Below are 18,288 nucleotides of genomic sequence, written 5' to 3' on the forward strand. Positions count from 1 at the left end.
ATTTTTCCTTGCTTTAGTAATTCAGAATTCTGACCTGGTTTGCTGGAAGTTTTGTTGTTTCATAACTCAAAGGACAGAGATCCAGTTTTGAGTGAACCTGCTCACTGTTTACAGCTTCCATGTCAAAACAGTGCCAAATTCATGATTTCCTGTGGTTTGAATGTGATGTGGTTTTGGCAGAGCTTTCGTGTATTCAAATTGGAAACTCAAAGCAAAATTTTGTGGTGAAAATCCAGATGGATCGAAACCAAGTGAACAGTTAAGGGAACCTGTGCAGAGCAAACCAGCTGAGTTTCATACCACGAGACTTGCAAAAGAGCACAACCTCTGTTTTTATTATGTAGCATGTAATACGTTTTAACATATGTACCATCTTCCTCCAAGAAGCAATTACTCTGGAGCCTCAGTGAACAGTTGTGTTTCGACTTCCAAAAGTTCTCAGTTATGGGGCTTAACCCGCTCAAACTGGAGCAGGACTAGACAAACGTAGAGCACTGCTGAAAACCCAACTCTGTATTTTTTCCAGTTTTAACCATGTGTTTTTCTTTTACGCTGAATTCATCTGTAGCCAGTGGAAAGAGAAGTTCAAATAATAGTATTTATAGGGCTAAATCTTTTTCCTACCTGAGTCTTTTGGAGTTGTCAGATTGACACAAAAGGCCTGTGAATCTGCTGTACATGGTCAGCTGAACATTTTCCCAGTATGAGGAAAGTGTCAGCCTGTTTAGAGCCAGGGTGGCACCCCTTAAGGTGCAGAGGCAGGCTAGGTATAGAAAGGTGCTTTTTAGGGACTGGAGGGTGTGTGTAATTACAACTGTTCCAAGCAAGTACAAGTAAGAACAGTGCGTAATTGGTCCTAACTATATGGAGCACACTGTGCAAGTTTTCCTTTGTGAAGTTGTTGTGGTTATATGTACAGTGCAACTTTTTGGCCAGCTGAACATCTCACAAGCCATAGACACAATCGTCTCTCTGCTTCTGAATCAAGCATAGACATATAGTTGTATGAACATCATCTCTCATAAGGTCACCATAGAACAGATTTTTAAGGTGTCTGCTGCATTTTTCTAGCTTTTTAATAAAATTAGTGTAAAGCAAGTAACATCATCATCCTGCTTTTTAAGTGTTTTTTTTTTAGACATGGCTGGTGAAGTACATTTAGTTAGTATACTACTAGTTTTGTCAGTCTGTGGAGCATATAGATAAACAGAAAGCTCGAGATTTGTTATGCTAAACTTGCATTTCCTTGACCCTGTAAGGTACCATTAAATAAGAGATGCAGTTTTCTATAAAGGCTGTCAGTTCAGCATCAGTTTGCTTATAGACAGCATGCAGGAGGACTTCAGCAGCATCACTATCAGTCCTTTGAGATAGGTTTCTGGGAGCAATGTGATTCTAGAGTCCATTCAAACAGTTTGCACTTTCCTTCCTGTAACTCAAACCATATTGAGAGTAGCAGCTTTGTAACAGGTAGGAATAAAATGAAATATTGCAGTGAACAGAAATAATGAGTGCCTCAGTGACATTTTAAAAGAAGTCAAACAGGCAAATGCACTTCCTTTAAGTCAGTATTTACCAAACCATTTGGGCAGCCCCCAAGTCTCTCTTGGCTTCCCAGAGTTATGTTTCTTGCGGAACAAAGGGCAATGCACAGCTTGAAAGAGATGGAAAACGCAAACCAGGCAGCTGCATTTGACATTTTTCCTGCTCAAAGTGAAGTTCAATGCAGGCAGCAGGAAAATCCTCATCTTTTAGTGACCTCTGGATGTTGGGCACAGGATCTGCTGAGGGAAACAAAGGGATTTGCAGGTGAAAGTGTAATTAGATGTTATGATTTTGAATTTTGCTCTCTTCCTCATCTTCTCAGGGTCCAGTTTCTAAACACTATAACCTCCACCTTCAGCCCTTGAACTGGGGAAGCAATGACAGTGTCTTGACAAAGGAGAAACTTCACTTGCCTTGTCATATCAGAGCAACGTCCTTTGGTTATATTTATTTGTCCTGTTACAAGTGCTGATCGTTAGCGCTGCGTTGCTGGGGTTTTCCCAGCACCTCTTAGCAGTCCTGCTACCCAGAGAAGCTGCTCCAAACCCCGAGGACTTGGGAGACTGCCACTGCCAAAAGGGAGCGACAGAGAACGAGCCGGCGGAGAAAGCAGGCTCCCTCTCACATTTCTGCCCCCAGGAATAAGACTGGGGCTGGGGCTGTGGTTGCATGAGCGTTTTTGGCAGTCACACCAGCTTATGCAATCCTCACCTCATCTCACCCTCTCCTCCTTTGGCATTTGTGTGGTACTACAATGAGTCACATCAAGGGGACTGACCCAGCCAAAAGCTAAGCTAAGCAAAAAAAAACCTGGTTTTGGTAGAGACAGCTCTTTGGCCCACCTTATCATAGGGTTGCTTGAACTTGCTGGTTGGTATGCTATCACCAAGGAGAAGCACGGAGTGAATAGTTAAAGGTAAGGAGAGGTCAAGGCTTCAGGAGCAGTAAAAGCACATGCCAAATTGAAGTGGCTGTTTAACTATGGCCTAAACCACATAGTGCATTTGGGGAGTTAGTTACTTGCTCTATTTTTGACTCTCAGGATATGGGGAAGGATGGATAGTTTCTATTCCATTTTAGATCCTTGGAGAGTTTATTCCCTGGAAATGGAACAATTGTCTGCTTGTTTATTGTACATTAATTGCTAACACATTGTAGCAACAGAAAAGCTGAACTGTGAAGTATATGTATGGTTTGAATGCTCTAGAAAAGACTTGATGATAGCAACAAATAGTGCTCCCAAGAAGTCTTTATATGCGTCATGGGCATGATTAATCAGGATGGGGCAGCTATTCAGAGTAATAATTTATTTTCCCTCTTTGTTCTTGGAAATCTGCAGATGGGAAAACAAATCATTTCAACTATGGATGAAGATCAGATCTCACAGTAGGATCCATTAGCAAAGACCTCTTTGCCCTTGGGATGCACTGATGAACCTTGATGGATGTTGGGTTCAGATGCAGGTTCGGGTTGGGAGTTGTGAAGGGCTGCATAACACATAACACGGTGCAATCCTAATGCAAGCAAGAGCCTCTAAACAGCTGCAGACAACAAATCTCTGATGGCATAGAGAACAGACAAAACTTAGATTTAAGTGCAAAGAAAAACAACGTTTGAAGAATACCTCCTTTACATTTACTCTCTAAAAAATGACTGAGCAAGTATTGTAGTAGACTGTCCTTCTGTTAAAATCTAGTGTTCTAGAGCACTTTGCCAAACTGATTTCTACCAGTCTAATTCTCCATAAGCAGTTCATGAAAGAGTAGAATGAGGAATATAGGTACCTCTGTATGGTTGCCTGGAAATACTCCAAGTGATTCCATGATGTGTCTGAGATGTGCTTGTCAAGGCTGTGAGTCCCTGTTCCTGCAGGCAGCATCTCCAGTGTTGCAAACAGGAAACACCCAAGTTTATTATATTCAATTTTGAGCTCCAGACAGCATGTAGTAATCCAGCTATAACGTCTTCCTTCGGCCTCACTCTCTGTAGCTAAGGCGAGGCAGGGAGCAGCCTAGGTAATCCCGTCCATGGTGCGAAGCCTCCTCAGGACATTCAGGCTCTGAAGGAGTCCTTGCAAACTGTTTTCGCCGAGCAGTTAAGGGGTGCTGAAACTGCGAACCTCTGACTGCAAGAAAATGATGAGAACCAGAACCTCCACAGCTTTCATTTTCAAGTGATTTAAAAATGACTAAGTCAGTTTACTCGCTAGCTGAGAAAGATTAATTGAGGTTAGTTCTGGACAGAACTTGTATGCCAAGTTTAATCTTGGCATGATATTTTATTGCTGTATTTTATAAGCGCAAAAAAGTAGAACTTCATGATGGCAATGGTGCCTGACCACAGCAAAAGTTGAGCTGATAGGTACCTTTTTAGAAGAAGAGACCATTGTGTGACAATTCACTGTGGTTCATTAATATTGTGGAAACATGACTGTGTTACACAAGCAGAGATTTGCATTGGGGAACCTGTCTCACGGAACCTTCAGATAGTATATTGTCTTGCAATGATGGTTTCAGCGTGTGCGGTTTTCTGTCCAACTGCAAAGCTTTCTGTTACCAAGCACAGTTTGTAGACACAGCCACAAAATACAGATGCTGTAAATAGAGTCAAATTGTCTGTAAAAATAAGAAAAATAGTGTTAAACTCAAGAGGGCAGTGCCAAAGACCAGTGGAGGAGCAAAGTAAAGCTTTCCCCAGCACTGAACAGATGGGAAGTGCTCAGCAAACGGTAAATAACCATGTGAAAGAGAAGGTTAGGAATAACTTCTCTCTGTAACAGATACTTTTCCTGAAAATCAGTACAGGATTTTTTGTGCTGTGGGCAGTTTTACAATCCCATGTCAGTTTTCCAACTCTGATTTCTATGTAATCTTTCTTAGAAAAAAGGGAATTCTCATACACGCAGCCAGTGAATGCAAATGTGGCTCTTATTCATGGTCACTGTTTTGAACCTGAATTCAATGAATCATTTAGGAGAGACTCCAACTGATATGGACAAGAGCTGGATGAGAGTCTTGTTTGGCTTCATGTGAAAAATTCTCTGAAGAAATTAAAATTCAAAGACTAACTTGAGGCATGACCAGAAACTCAGCCCTGGCTGTTACGCCTTAAATGTCATCATCAGTAACAGGAAAGCTCATGTCTAATGAAAAAGTAATATATTATCAAAACATTTAATTAAGGGAATGACTTCTGCGCTATATTAGCAAACCAAGGAGCTTCTCCATTGAAAATTGGATCAGCCTATTTATTAAATTGAAAACAAAACAAAACAAAACACAAACAAACAAACAAAGTGGTAAAAAAGTCTATTTTAGGTATTGGTACCAAAAAAAATTGTTCCAAAAATATATTGTCCGATGCTCTGTCTTCCCTGTGTCTTTTGTAGAAATTAAGATACTTGCCAAAGATGGATGTTTGTCTACCCAGGCTTCTTAACTCTCCTTGAGAAGAAAAAAATTTAAAAAAAAATCCCTTTTGTTCAGAGAAGTGTGTCCTTGCTGAGACAGTCAACAAAATCAGGAGCTGTAGTAAAGCTCCTTTGGGACTTTGTTCTCTGCCCTTTGGTTCTGAAGAGCACATTTATCAGAGGTTTCTGCATCGGAAAAGTTCTTTGCATGTTAAGGGATGTTTCAACTGACAGCACTTCATTTCTTTATTTTTTTTACTTCTGTCTGTGACCTCTTTTAACTACATGAACCCTAAAGAACCATCTGTCTCTGAAACGTGCCCAGCCCAGCAGCTTAGCAAGTCAGAGTACAGAGAATTAAAACCAGATCTCAGTATTTTAACATCTTAGCACAGGACAACTGACCTAGGAAGACCATTAGCCGCTGGGCAGGTACGGAATGAGTTGTATCATTTTTTGTTTATAGAGCGAGTTAATAGCTACTTGTGCTTTTTATCCCAGGATGAAACAGTGGTTCATCATCAGCTGTTTTCACGGAATGTCCATGAAACAAAACAACCTGTAGGGTGAAGACAAGCAGGCATCCACTCAACAACACACAGCAAAGCAGGCGGGATGGGGAGGAGGGAAAGTTTCCGTATACATGATATGAGATGGCCTGAAATCTTTTATGTCTCTGCAGGACTGTCTGAAACTTGACTCTTAGTATTTTATGGGATTTTCCATCTACACACACATACCCCCACACCCCCCACTTCAGTCTTTAGAAGGGCGGAGGCTGGAGACTGCTGTGCCAGGATTATTGCACCTGCAATGGAAGGGAACAGAGAGATTTTTGAAAACGGAAGCTTCAAGACTGAGGTTGTCCCCTCTTTTTCAGGACGTGAATTCTTGAAATGTACTGCCATGTATAGAATGTATATGAGTGATTCATGTGAACAGAGTATTTCAGTTTTCAGTCTGGTTTTACTGTAGAAAAAGCCAATTTTGGCAAGGCGTCTTTTCCTATTTTAAGTGTGAAGTCTTAGAAGAGATTTGGCTCGTTGCTGACAACTACCAAATCACCATGTGATACCTGTTTTTCAGCAAAGTTATGTGGTCCCACCGGCATTGCGGAGACTGAAGAGGATGTTTCAGATGTAAGACTTTCCGTACACACCAGCCCATTGCCTTGCCATTGTTCCAAGGAGAAAATCTGCCCACATTTTTGTGGACTGTTTGTTCTCGTAGCAGGAAGGTCACAGTGCCAGCCTGTGAACTTGGGCAGTGCCAAGCATAGGAATTCGTGGGTTTTCAGCTTGTTTTTTTTTTCATCTGGCCGGGTTTTTACATGTAGGATGGAGGATGTTCTGCTTCTTCCATCCCCATTCTGTTTGCAAGCAAAGGAATTAGTGCAGTAGATGCTTAGGAGCAGGAAACAAGGAAGCTGTGCCTGTATGGCATCTACGTCTTGGCCATCCCGTCTGTGTGTGCTTAGAAGCGATGCCCGAAGCCTCTGTGTCTTCAGCGTCTCTTCTGGCGTCGTTTGGTTTGATCAAGCACAATTTGCCAACTCCTTGTGACAAAACAGAAAAGCTTAGTGGGTGAGTGAGAGCCATCCGAGCCTGTGAATGCTCTGGGCTCTCCAGAAGGAAGACAAGGAAAGTTTTAAACATTCTGTGCATTAAATTACACCTGTGGGACTTCATGTTTCCTTTGCAAGTGGATTGCCGTGTTTCTCAGTTGAAGGGAATGAAACAAATCCTTCATTCATTCATTTGTTTGTGGCTGTGTGACCAGTGACTGTGGTCCTGTGATCTTACAAGGGTAACGTGGAGGGTGGAATTTGGCTTTTTGTGTTGTTTATGTGAGAAAGAGGACTTCAAGGCCTTAGAGAGCCATTCCTGCCCTTTGGCACACTAGACAGTACCACAGAAATAGGAAAAACCCAGTCTGCTCTCAAAAAATAGGTACTTTCAAATGATCATTTTTTAAACGTATGGTACATTTAATCTCTCTAACTTATTCCAAGAGAATTTTGTTTTGCTTTGGTCTCTAGGGCTGTTTCTGGGGGGAAAGAAAATCCCAAATGTTGGGAGAAGCCAGCTATGTATAAAACAGTTCATAAAGCAACTCCTACACAAACACAGTGACCCAGTGGTCTCCCTGCTGCTGAGACACTCCGTTTGGGTGGATAGTGCTGGAAGGAAAACTAGCGATAATAAGTTGCATTTTTAAAAATTACTTTGGTAATTATAATGGTGGTTTAAAGAGGTCAGTACATGTTTTTAGCAAAATAAGGAAGCAGCTTTAGCCTAGAACTCTGAGACAGACTTATTACACCTGATTAGCATTAGGGAATGCTTTTAGGGTGGATTTTCAGGTGTTTGGGCATGCATGTGCAAGTGGGTTTTGCGGCTGTTATTTCTCTTCAGGCTCCACCATGAGTTTCTCGCTTGGAAACTGCCGCATACTTAGGTCTGTTATCACAGATGTTTGACTGGATCATTTTCAGTTGCTGGGTTTCAAGGGTGGTGGGTTTTTTTAATGTTCAATATTTATTCAACATGCTCTGTTTTATTAAACATGATGAAATATATGGAGTTAGTGATTTTTTTCCCCCTTTGAAAAAATACTAGTGTTTCACAAATACCTGACCAGCTTCTTTGGTTAATACATTGCCAATCAAGCAGTTGGAGCATGCCTCTTGGAGCTTTTTGGCCCTGGCCCTGCTTGCAACCCTCTGTAAATCTCAGGTGCTTCACTGCTTTGATGGGAACTCCACAGATGCTGGGTGGGTGCAGTATTAGCCTTAACATCTACCCTGTGGATCGCTTCTTAAAGGAATTTTAGCCTAATTTGAATGTCGTGTTGTCTCAATGAAGTTAATACAATGCACTAAAATATTTTATTATTATGTGATGAGTTGTAGCAACAGGCTAGGGAGGCAAAGGGAGGAGTGGTTCCTGGGAGTGACAGTATTCCACCCAAGTGTCCGCTTGCTTTGAAAGGGGAATAATTGACTTATCCCAAGCTGCTGCTATCTCTCTTTCCTTAGCTGAAGCTGTCATATTTCATAATCCTGGGACAGCAGAGGCAGGATTTCCATGGTCTTTGATCCTTCCCTGGCCTTCCACCAGCTTGCTGACACCACGGGACCCACTTGCTCCTCACTGATACCCTGCACAGAGCCGCATGGAGGGAAAAGCCTCCCATATAGCAGCACATAACCAGAGCGGTAACATGGCCCACTGTCAGTTTTCTGTGGTTTGATCTGTATTATTGTAGTACCTTAGATCTGAACTTAAGTCATCAAACATTCTTTTTTCTGTTTTCATAGTATGGAGACTTTTGCATGTAATTTGTAAGTGTCTTGAGTCTTCAAAAAGAGAATTAGAACCTATAATGATGTTTTGCCCTACAAACCTTATTTTAATTGAACTAAAGGAGTAATCTGTAAAAATAACCAGACAGCATCTTTGGGGCTTTTGTTCTCCTCTCTCTTCCTCCTTATGTGTTAAATTTAATTCTGTCCCCAGCAAAATATCTCACAAAGTCATCTTGCTGTCGTTATTTATTTCCTCTACTGGACTATTCCATGATGTGTCACCAGCTCATATGGAACAGACCACAGCCAAATTTCAGAACCAGACAATCCTAGTAGTTACTAATAAAGCATATATCCCGGTTATTTGAGTTAGATAATGAAGTACGAGTAATACAGAATGCCAGGAGCTGAAGCTTTTTTGGCAGAAGTGTTTTTCAGTAAAGCTTCTTGCTGAGCATTCGACTGAAACAAATAGGTTAATTTAAAAGCTACTTACAACCTTTATGTATTGATTTATTGTGCAGCTGTGAATGGTAAAAGAATAAATTACATATTGCAGAGTTATTTTGGATAGCTGTCCTGTCATGGGAGTCTCTGCTGATGGTGGTTTGGAGTAACTGTTTCTGGGGGGTTTCCATCTTTTTTCTAGTTATAGAAAGTGTGCTCTGTCTTTTGAGGAGCTCTTTGTATCTTGGATCACTGGCAGGCTTTAGGATGATAATTTTCTCCAGCTCAGGCTTTCCTTCAAATACATCTGATAATTGTAACAGAAGTGCTACCCCAACTGCCCAGGTCCTGGAACCATGAACTTGGTGATATTTATTTGTTTAGTGACTGAGCCTGAAAGTACCTGCAGAGATCAGAATGTGGCTGTCAGAACTTATACAAACCTATAGCAAGATAAAGCTGCTGCTGCTAAACCTTAAATGGACAGTGCAAGGATGAAAGAAGAGAGGACCATCATCCTGCGTTACAGATAGGGAACTGGAAATGGAGATAGATGCTGTTGTATTTATGTCTAGGAAGAGCTTGCACATCTGTATGGGCTATAAGCTATTTTATTTAGTGTGCTGAATGTTTCCCTTACGTAAGATAACCATTGTTGAGAGTTAAAATGTGTTTTAACGTAACCATTGTTAAGTTAAAATATATTTAGTCCTTAAAAGGATTTGGTGTTTGGGTTTTTTTGTGTGTGTGTGTTATAACATAACTTTCAGCATGTGCTTTGAATTATTTTCTTGGGTTTTGTGTCCAGTTTTTCCAGATCCATCAGCAGAGAGACTTGCATGTGATCTGTAACACTATCCCTTCAGATAGTCTCTTAAAATGAACTCAATAGCAAGGCTCAAAAGCCCACATAGTTTCCTATTCAATTTAATTAAAATGATGCATATTTGCCCAAAATTGTGGAGAATTACAGACTGGTTAGTCAAACATGAAGGCAGGCACAGCAGAGACCTTTTGGCCTCATGAGCTTTTATAAGAACAAGTTGTATTAAGCAAACAGCTGTGTAATGTGAGGGGTTTCTTATTGAAAAACAAGAGGGGGTGAGAAAGCTTTTCAATTCCCCCTTTGTGGGTCAGTGTCTCCAGTTAGTAAGTAGGGGACAGACAGATATTTAAAAATAGCTACATTTCAATTGCATTACTTCTTTTTTTATTTTTTTAACTTTGCTGCTGATTGGATCGACTCTTCATTCTATTGTAAGAATGTCATAACTTGACTCTAATGCTTATACAACGCCTTTTGCAATTAGATGATGTAAACCTTTACATATTTAGAGAGGTTCAAATAGTCCCCCTGAGAAGCTAGGCTAGTGAGGAGAGCGAGCTTTGATGGTTTATGTTTATACGTGGAACATTAGCCATCGTTATGGGATAGGTAGTTCAGGAATTTTTTCATGAGTGTGAAGGGAAGCATGAGCAATAGAGCGCATGTCCTGGTTCTAAGTACCATCATGAAAGTGGAGTATTTGATACAAATGAAATTTCTTTTCCTTATTTGGGCTGATTTGTTTCAGGTTCTATACTGATACGTCAAGAGGTTATCACTGGATATAAAGAAAGATAAATCAGCCACCCAGCCTATAGTCTTCTTTTGAAAACATAATCATGTTTATTTCTCATTTAAGCTGATTATGCCTTGATGTGCATACAGTCTTCATGAGATTTTTATAGACTTTCTGAGAATCACTGTGGATTATATTATTGAGAATTTTTATCTACAGTGTCTTGAGAACTCATATTGCTTATATGAGCTTAGACCCTGTTCGTAGCTGCACCTCCGCTGCTGGCTGACCACAGGCGAGAGAAATCGTTACTTTGAGCTTCAGCGTCCTCATCTTTAAAACAGGAGTGAAGGTGTGGATATCCTCTGAAAGTTGCTTTAATGTCTACCAACAGCAAGTACGTGCTTGGAGCCAGTTACTTATTTCGTGTACTGATATATTTGTTTACCAGTGTATTCGCAATGCTTTGTAACGCGGTGCAGGGGGGTAGGGATACGGTGCTGCTTCCTACTGCACGATGAAACAGGCACGTGAGAGCAGAGAAGCCCCAGTCTGTGAGAGCTAAAGCAGTCTCATAACATTGGGGTGGAAGGCACTGCCAGCTTTGGAGCAAGAACGACTGCATTTTCTGCCTGCGATCCCACAAGCTTCTTGGTGGATATGTGTGCAGTATAATGACAGCTGGGAAGTCCTGTGTGGTCCCTGATTTTGTTCCAGGCTGCGTGAGGCTGACCGATTTTACAGTTGAACTGTATTCTTAAGGGATATTGGTATACCAGTGTCCCCATGGCTTTGTTCTTCTGGAAAAGTTGTAGATTTAGAATAGATACTAGGAAGAAATTCTTTACTCTGAGGGGGGTGAGACACAGGAGCAGGTTGCCCAGAGAAGCTGTGGATGCCCCCTCCCTGAAGGTGTTCAAGGCCAGGCTGGATGGAGCTTTGAGCAACCTGGGCTGGTGGGAGGTGTCCCTGCCCATGGCAGGGGGGCTGGAACCAGATGATCTTTAAGGTCACTTCCAACTCTGACCATTCTATGATTCTATGATTAAGCTGGGCCAGGGCACAAATTCCTATACGGCTGAGGACAGAGGTATAAAAGTTGGTTTGCTGTACAGCCTTGCTGGTAGGGTGCAGTCCCATGTTGGGAGGTCCCATCCTCTCTGTACAGTCAGACCAAGTGGGAAGCAAGGCTGGGAAGTGTGCATGGGGAGACCTTGTTCCCACCTGCAGTGCTATGTCTCTCAAAGTCCTACTGACCCACTCCTTGAAAGATTTGATAGGATCATGATTTTAATATCAGGAAAGATGTAGATTGCGTCAGGTATCTCCACATGATTAGGAACGTGTTCCCCCGACCATGTCCTGAGCTTTCTGTAAGCCAGGGATTGAAGTTGTGATTATGGTCTATAAAGGCTGTGATACCAGTAAGGGATGACCTGTGCTACCAGACACCTTTCAGGCAGAACCCGGGGCCTTCTGCACCCCCAGGGGAGACAGGCTGGAGAATAGACCCTTTCTGCATGTGAGTTAAAACTGTATGCATGCCACTAACAGTGCAGCTCTGATACTTATTTTGCATGAATCTGAAGTATGAAGGAGAAGAGCCTGCTGCCTGTTCGGAGCCCATCTGCTCTGCATCACTGCAAGCGCTGGCAGCGGTCCCACCTGGCGGTGCTGCGGCCGATGCAGGGGGAGTGCCAGTGCCGGCACGCCAGGGCTGTTTGTCAGCGAGCAGGGGTTTCTGGTGAATGAGTTAAGCATCACGAGTTTGCAGATTTGTTCTGTAAAAACAACTCCATCAGGCTCTTACTTTCTAGAACTGTGCATTCTTCATGGCCTCTCGGTGTGTCACAAATGTTATCAAGAACTGGTGTCTTTTTTTTGTCATAGATTTAAAAGACCATTAAGTACACAGCAGATGGGAAGTAGTAGTGTTAAAATAAACAACAGGTTAGCGGGCATTGCCTGTCAGAGCTGCACTGTAACCTCTGATGGGAGCGAGGGAGGCATCCTGTAAAATCAGCGCTGGTTTTGGGTACGCAGTGCCAGTCATGTGGTTCTGTCCTTAGTTTGTGATTTGAAGTTAGGATGGTCTGAAGTCCACCTATGTTTTGAGTGTCCAGGCTATTCTTATAGCTCATGCGTTTGCTTTCCCCTCAATGAGGGGCCAGAGAGATGCATTTTTTGTGGGTGCAGTTTTATTAGGATTGTGTTGTTTGGTGCGTTCACTCCCCGTAGCTCTTGTCTTTGGTGTGGTGATGCTGAAGGGATGCTCTGTTTTTAGAGGACACTTGGATGACCAGCAGCATATTTCTGAGCTGTGGCAGTTGCTCTCAGTCTCACCAACCCCTACAGTAGATATCTTGTCGTTTGTAGGGCAGGCGCTGGGGCTTTCAGGACAGGGACTGTGTACTCTAATATGTGTATGTACGTGGTAGATATGCCTGTGCTTTTATGAACATTACCTCTATGTAAATAATAAAACCCAGAATGCTGAGAGAAGAGCTGTGTGACCATGATTATTTTTTTTTTTAAATATGTATGAGGTTTTATTTGTATATTGTGAGCTGCTTCTGGTTTATGTAAACACGAGTTCCTGGAAGGAGGGCCTTCAAACACTGTGTGTGCATTTCAGTTTTGATTCTTAATGTGTTCTTAGATCATCTGTCATTTTTTTTAATACTGGGTTCCACAGGGCAGATGTGTATTTTTTTTTAAACTTAATAGAGCTTAAAGCACTTGCTGAGCTGCATTAAACATGCGATACAAATGTATCCCTTACAGTTGTAAGGGTGTAAATTTTTAAAGATTTTTATTTTCTTTTAATTGTTGAATTAATGCAGAATAATTGCTTTGTTCTGGGATGAGCTTATCAAGAATAATTTAATATAAATTGATCAAATTTAGGCTATTTAATCTTCCTATTGAAGACATTTTGTTTATGTATTCATAATGCATCCATTGTTCTTAAGAGGGACTCTGCCAGCTGCATACCTCCGTTGGTGTAAAGCTGAGTGTTCAGCTGCAGCCAGTGCATATGTGTAAACTGATAAATTAAAAATTAAAAAAAGGAAGAGTTTCACTTTGTTTTCTGTAACTTTATTGTTTATCCCAAGCAGTGACCTGTATCTTATATCTGTACAAACTGTTGTGGAGTCGGTGTCATTGCTGTCTTCATGCACACCTTTCATAGCCGAAGGGACAGTAACAGACTTGGCTTTTGATGCTGCACTGGTGAGTGAGAGACTTTTCTGTGCTGCCTCTCTATAAATGATAAATAGGTCATTTGCAACGTTGCACTTTTGCGTGATGGGCTGGCAGCTAGTAGTTTTACTTGAGAACATATGTCTTTAAGCTGATCTCTGCCACTACTTTCTAAAGACTTAGCATACTGATAGAGAGCATCACCATAGAACAAGTCCTTTGTTCTCTGACCTTTCAGTTTGAGGGTCATATATTTGGTCAGCTGAGGTCAGCTTATATTTGGAGCTGTGTCCACTTCAGTTTGAGGGTCAGCTTATATTTGGAGCTGTGTCCAGAAGCATCAGTACCTTGACCATCACTTTGCTTTTATTTTTAATTATTTCCTCTTGTTTTCCTGCATCCCTGTCTTTCCTTTTTTCCATTTTTATAGTAGGATAAAGATGTTTTCAGTTTTCATAAGGATTTTTGGGTGCAGTATTCCTGTGTCCTGTTTGTCTTCCCTGAGTGGCCTGTGGAGTATTTTTGATGAGCACAAAGTCATCTTTTGTTATCTTGTCCAAACCAAACTTAGTTTATCCTTTATTTTATTTTGCCTGGAAAGAAATATGTAGACAATCTGGTGGCTGAGAATAATTACAAAATATCTAACTTGTTCTTTGTAAGACAAGACGCTATCAAGTAAAGCACGAAGCTTGCTGGACTGCTGGAGGTATTGAGTGCAAGGGGAGACTCCATATATTAATTCAGACTGTTTCCTTATCAGGTCCAATATTCTGTGCAAGGCAGCAGTCCATCTCCTGATGAGTTAGAGGGAAATGGAAAACTGTAGCATGTACTTTGCCAACAGTATTTTTGTGTGCATGAGGCCAAAACAAATTTCTTCGGATCTTTGTAAACAGGTAGTAGTCTTTTGTTGCAAAAGAAGGATATTTCCATGTTGCAAACTGGATGTGAATACCATATGGTTGTTTTTAAAGACAGCCATTTCAACTTGCCCTCATGTAACAACCCTTCTTTCTAAGTACAGACTGTAGATTCTTAGGGACTGGAAATCCAGCAGAGAAGGCATTTGTGATAGAATTAGGTGTTGCAGCTTATGGAGTTTTGAATCCACAAGAAAAACAAAAAAAGAACTGAAAAAAGTAACAAAGAACAGATTGTGTTTGATTACCAGGCTATAAACCTTAGCATACAGTGCTTAAACATGTAGGAACAAATTTTGTAACAGGCTGGTGCTATTGTGTAAAGATGGATTTGTGCCAAACTCCCAGATTTGAAACCCCATGAACTTCAGTAGGCCCAGGCCAACCCTTGGCTTAGGTTCATCTCAAACATTGCAAGCACAGGAAAGGTATTTGAACATTCACGGTAGCAACTGGAGATCCAAAAGGGGAAGGTTCATGCATAATCTCTTCACTATTTGCACACACAAGGGGCATATCAGTGCCAACATGAACATTTGTCCCCTTGATCATTATGAGAACGTTTTTAGAGTATCTTTGAAAACACACTGCAGCATAACACGAAGGGGATGTTTCTGGTGTGTGTCCTCAGTACTAGAATTGAATACTAGCTAATCTGTTTAGTGGGAAGAGCTTTATATGGCTTCTCTAATTTTACCCAAATAGTGAATCTCTTGCACATTGTCCTCACCTCTGTGGTCCCCTCTGACAGCCCTTTTGTGGGTCACATGGTAGATTCCTGCTCAGAGGACAACTGGTTTATTACAGGTTTAAGCAATACTGCCTTCTGAGTGGGGACTGTAGTGGGTAGATTTCAACAAATTATTAATTATACCCAGACCAACCGGAGAGATTTATGTGCTGGTTTTAATAAGCATTGTGCTCATTTATTTGCTTTCTCTTGTGCAGCAGAGTCAACTCTGGTTTCCTCTGAGCTGTGCAGCTGCTGTATCTGGTAATAAGACAGCAGTGCCAGCCACGGTAGTGCTGCCATTGAGACATGCGTCCTGCCCTTGCTGTGTCTGAGGGCTGTGTCTGGAGCTGGAGGGGGGAAGGTTTAACATGAAAATGAACTGTGTGCAATTGCCAGTTTATGGGGAAGCTCATAAGAGTCCCAGCTGGTGGTAGCAGTGGGTTGTTAAAACTGTACTTCTGAAGAAACTAGAAGAAATTTTAAAAATGCACATGTGCACTGTTCAGTTAGCAGAAGTGTTCAGAGCATCCTAGAACATTTCTTATTAATAAGAATATAATTGCCAACTATTACATCAAATGTACTTTCTATACATTTATCACCGAGGTAGCAGCACCAGCATAAAAGATGCAGGAACACGAGGAGATACGAGTATTTTATGGTTCTGTGACAGAGCTGTCATCAGAGTGTGCCACCTCCTTGAACTGAGCTGTCTGTATGACACTGAGTAGTGATTTATGCCTGTTTGGTTGACTGCAGTGTGGGACCTGCCAAGGTCCATCACCTGAGTGGCTGCAGTGAACTGTAGATGATGCTGAAGCAGGTAGAAGATGATCGTTCAACTCCATGCTGGCAGAAGCGGAGCAGTGTGGGTCCGTCCCCTTCTCAGGGTCAGGTGTGGAGTGACGAGGAGCCTGGGCAGAAACAGCTGTGAGTTTTGTCTTGAGACCGAGTGACATTGTACTGTCACAGATTGTCATAGCAATGAGTAGTCACGACAAATACAACTCCAGCTTGTCCTGACTTCAACATCTTCCATCTCGCAGCACCTCTGTAGAATTATCTGGTAAAAGCTAAATGCTCTAAGTGTAGGTCTAGAAATGAAGATGGTTTTTTGAGCAGTTAGCACAAAAATAAAAAGGGGTAACACTGCATCCAGATTGCCATCATTAAACCGGAGAGCTCTCCAAACAGAGAAAGCTCTTAGCAGTGTGTATGCAATACTGCCAGCAGACACAGGGAGCAAACCCTTGGGAGTATTATGCCGTTCCTTTTTCCAAAGCTAGCGCTTACCTGTGCTGTATGGCTGCGTTGGTTGTGTACAGACCTCAGTCTGCTCTCCCAGATACACTCTACACACCTGGCAACACCAATATTCTTAAAAGCTCCAACAGGGATACGAGCCCTGGTATGCCGTGTGTTAGGAGACCCCTCTTATCCCGGGGGCTGCACTGACAGGCTTGTTTGGGCTCGATGGGAGGCTTTGTCTTTAGTGTGTTCAACTGTAATTCTTCCTCTTTTTTCATATAATTTGAACATAAGCTTCTAATAATATATCAGGCACAAACTGCTTGTTCTTTATCAAAATCTGGACTGTATTGTTAAAGCTCTGCAAGGTTAACGCACGCATGACGGACTATTGAAACAAGCTGCTGAGAGCTTTCTTGTAATATCTATGTACCAAACATTTCTCTGACTCATACCCCCACACACCCCCTGCAGTGATTTTGTAAGTCAAGGCAAAATTTAGACTACTATTTGTTATCTGGTACATATTTCTAAGACATTGCCAAACAAAAAGCTAAATTTAAATCTATGACTTTTGTTGTCGGTGGTTCCAGGCATACCAAAGGAACATGTGTCAGCAATTTTAGGCTTAGCATCCACGTAATTGTGAAGTATACTTATTTTTATAGATGTTCTTGGATGATAAAAACTGAGATACTTCTATTAGCTGTTTGAGTTATGTTTACTGTCACTGCTTTTTGATTATTAGTGTCACTTCAAGAATTTGTATTGGAACGGGGGAAAAAAAAGTGCACAAAAAGTTTTCTTTTGTTTATGTGTATGACAAAGCTATTGTGTCCAAAGTCCATGCTTTTGATGGTTTGATTTGCGTGTCCAAAGAGTATTGTGTCCCAAGTCCATGCTTTTGATGGTTTGATTTGGCTTGTATGCTCATATGGACAGCCATCGGGTCTTGCACATACACGCTGTCTTTATTTGCTTCATCATGTATTGCCTTCATTTGCAAGCAGTTTGTCTCCTGCCTAATGATATTTTATTTCTCTAAATTGTTTACTTGAGGGGATGGGGAAATAGACTGTGACTTTGCATATAGAAAATGAGACAGAGAGACAGACTCTCTGATGCAGGGAAGGGAAGTGTGGTTGAACCTCAGATCCATCCTACATCATAGGGTCAGCGTAACTGAGCTGGGAAATGTGGTGGTGTCATTTTTCCCAGCTCACACCTGAATCATACATCTATATTAATACATAGCCCAGTGCTCTGAACTGAAGCATCTTTAGGAGTTGCTTCCAGACTTGCTAACTTCTTAACTATCTGAGATATACCTTGGAGATACATCACAGTCTGACCTTCTGTCAACAGGGATGGCTTTCCTCCAGAAGTGGTTATCTTTAGTGTACCTTAAGAATAAAATCCTACTGCTTAGTTCCTTACCTAAAATACCGATCTTTAAACTGTTTTGTAGTGATTTTATTCACATTCATGGATGGAGGTAAGTGTTTTCAGTTAAAATCATTCTGAAATTAATGTTTGGCAGTAGAATTAGTTCAGAACTTAATTTTTGGACAGAGACTTGGGGGAATCTGATGAGGGATACTTTGAACGTATTCTGCATGGTTTCTTCAACTTTGCACAGTCAGAGTATGGTATCTTATACTGCTGTAAACTTGGCTTGTTATATCATGGTGAAGGCTTAGGCTTGCGTGGTTTCAGTTGTTGAAAGATACTGTACCTACCTTAAACATGTCGTGTGCTCATGGCCGTGTGTCATCAGCGCTGGTGGCTGTCACTTAATTGTCTGGCAGCTGTTCCACTGCATTTCTTTTGCCCACTGTCACTTCTGCAGCTGTATCCAGCCCTGAAGTGTTGTGGATCTGGGTCAGTGATTCATTTCTAGTCTGTGTTAC

The 18,288-nt window shown here is 41.6% G+C and overlaps 1 protein-coding gene across 1 annotated transcript in view; it reads left to right on the plus strand.

The window, feature by feature from the left end:
* Positions 1-18,288, plus strand: part of ARNT2 (aryl-hydrocarbon receptor nuclear translocator 2) — a 77,331-nt gene that overhangs the window by 15,703 nt on the left and 43,340 nt on the right. The window lies entirely within an intron of this gene.

This window comes from Charadrius vociferus, unplaced genomic scaffold (assembly GCF_000708025.1).
Source record: "Charadrius vociferus isolate BGI_N301 unplaced genomic scaffold, ASM70802v2 scaffold365, whole genome shotgun sequence".
NCBI classification, from domain to species: Eukaryota; Metazoa; Chordata; class Aves; order Charadriiformes; family Charadriidae; genus Charadrius; species Charadrius vociferus.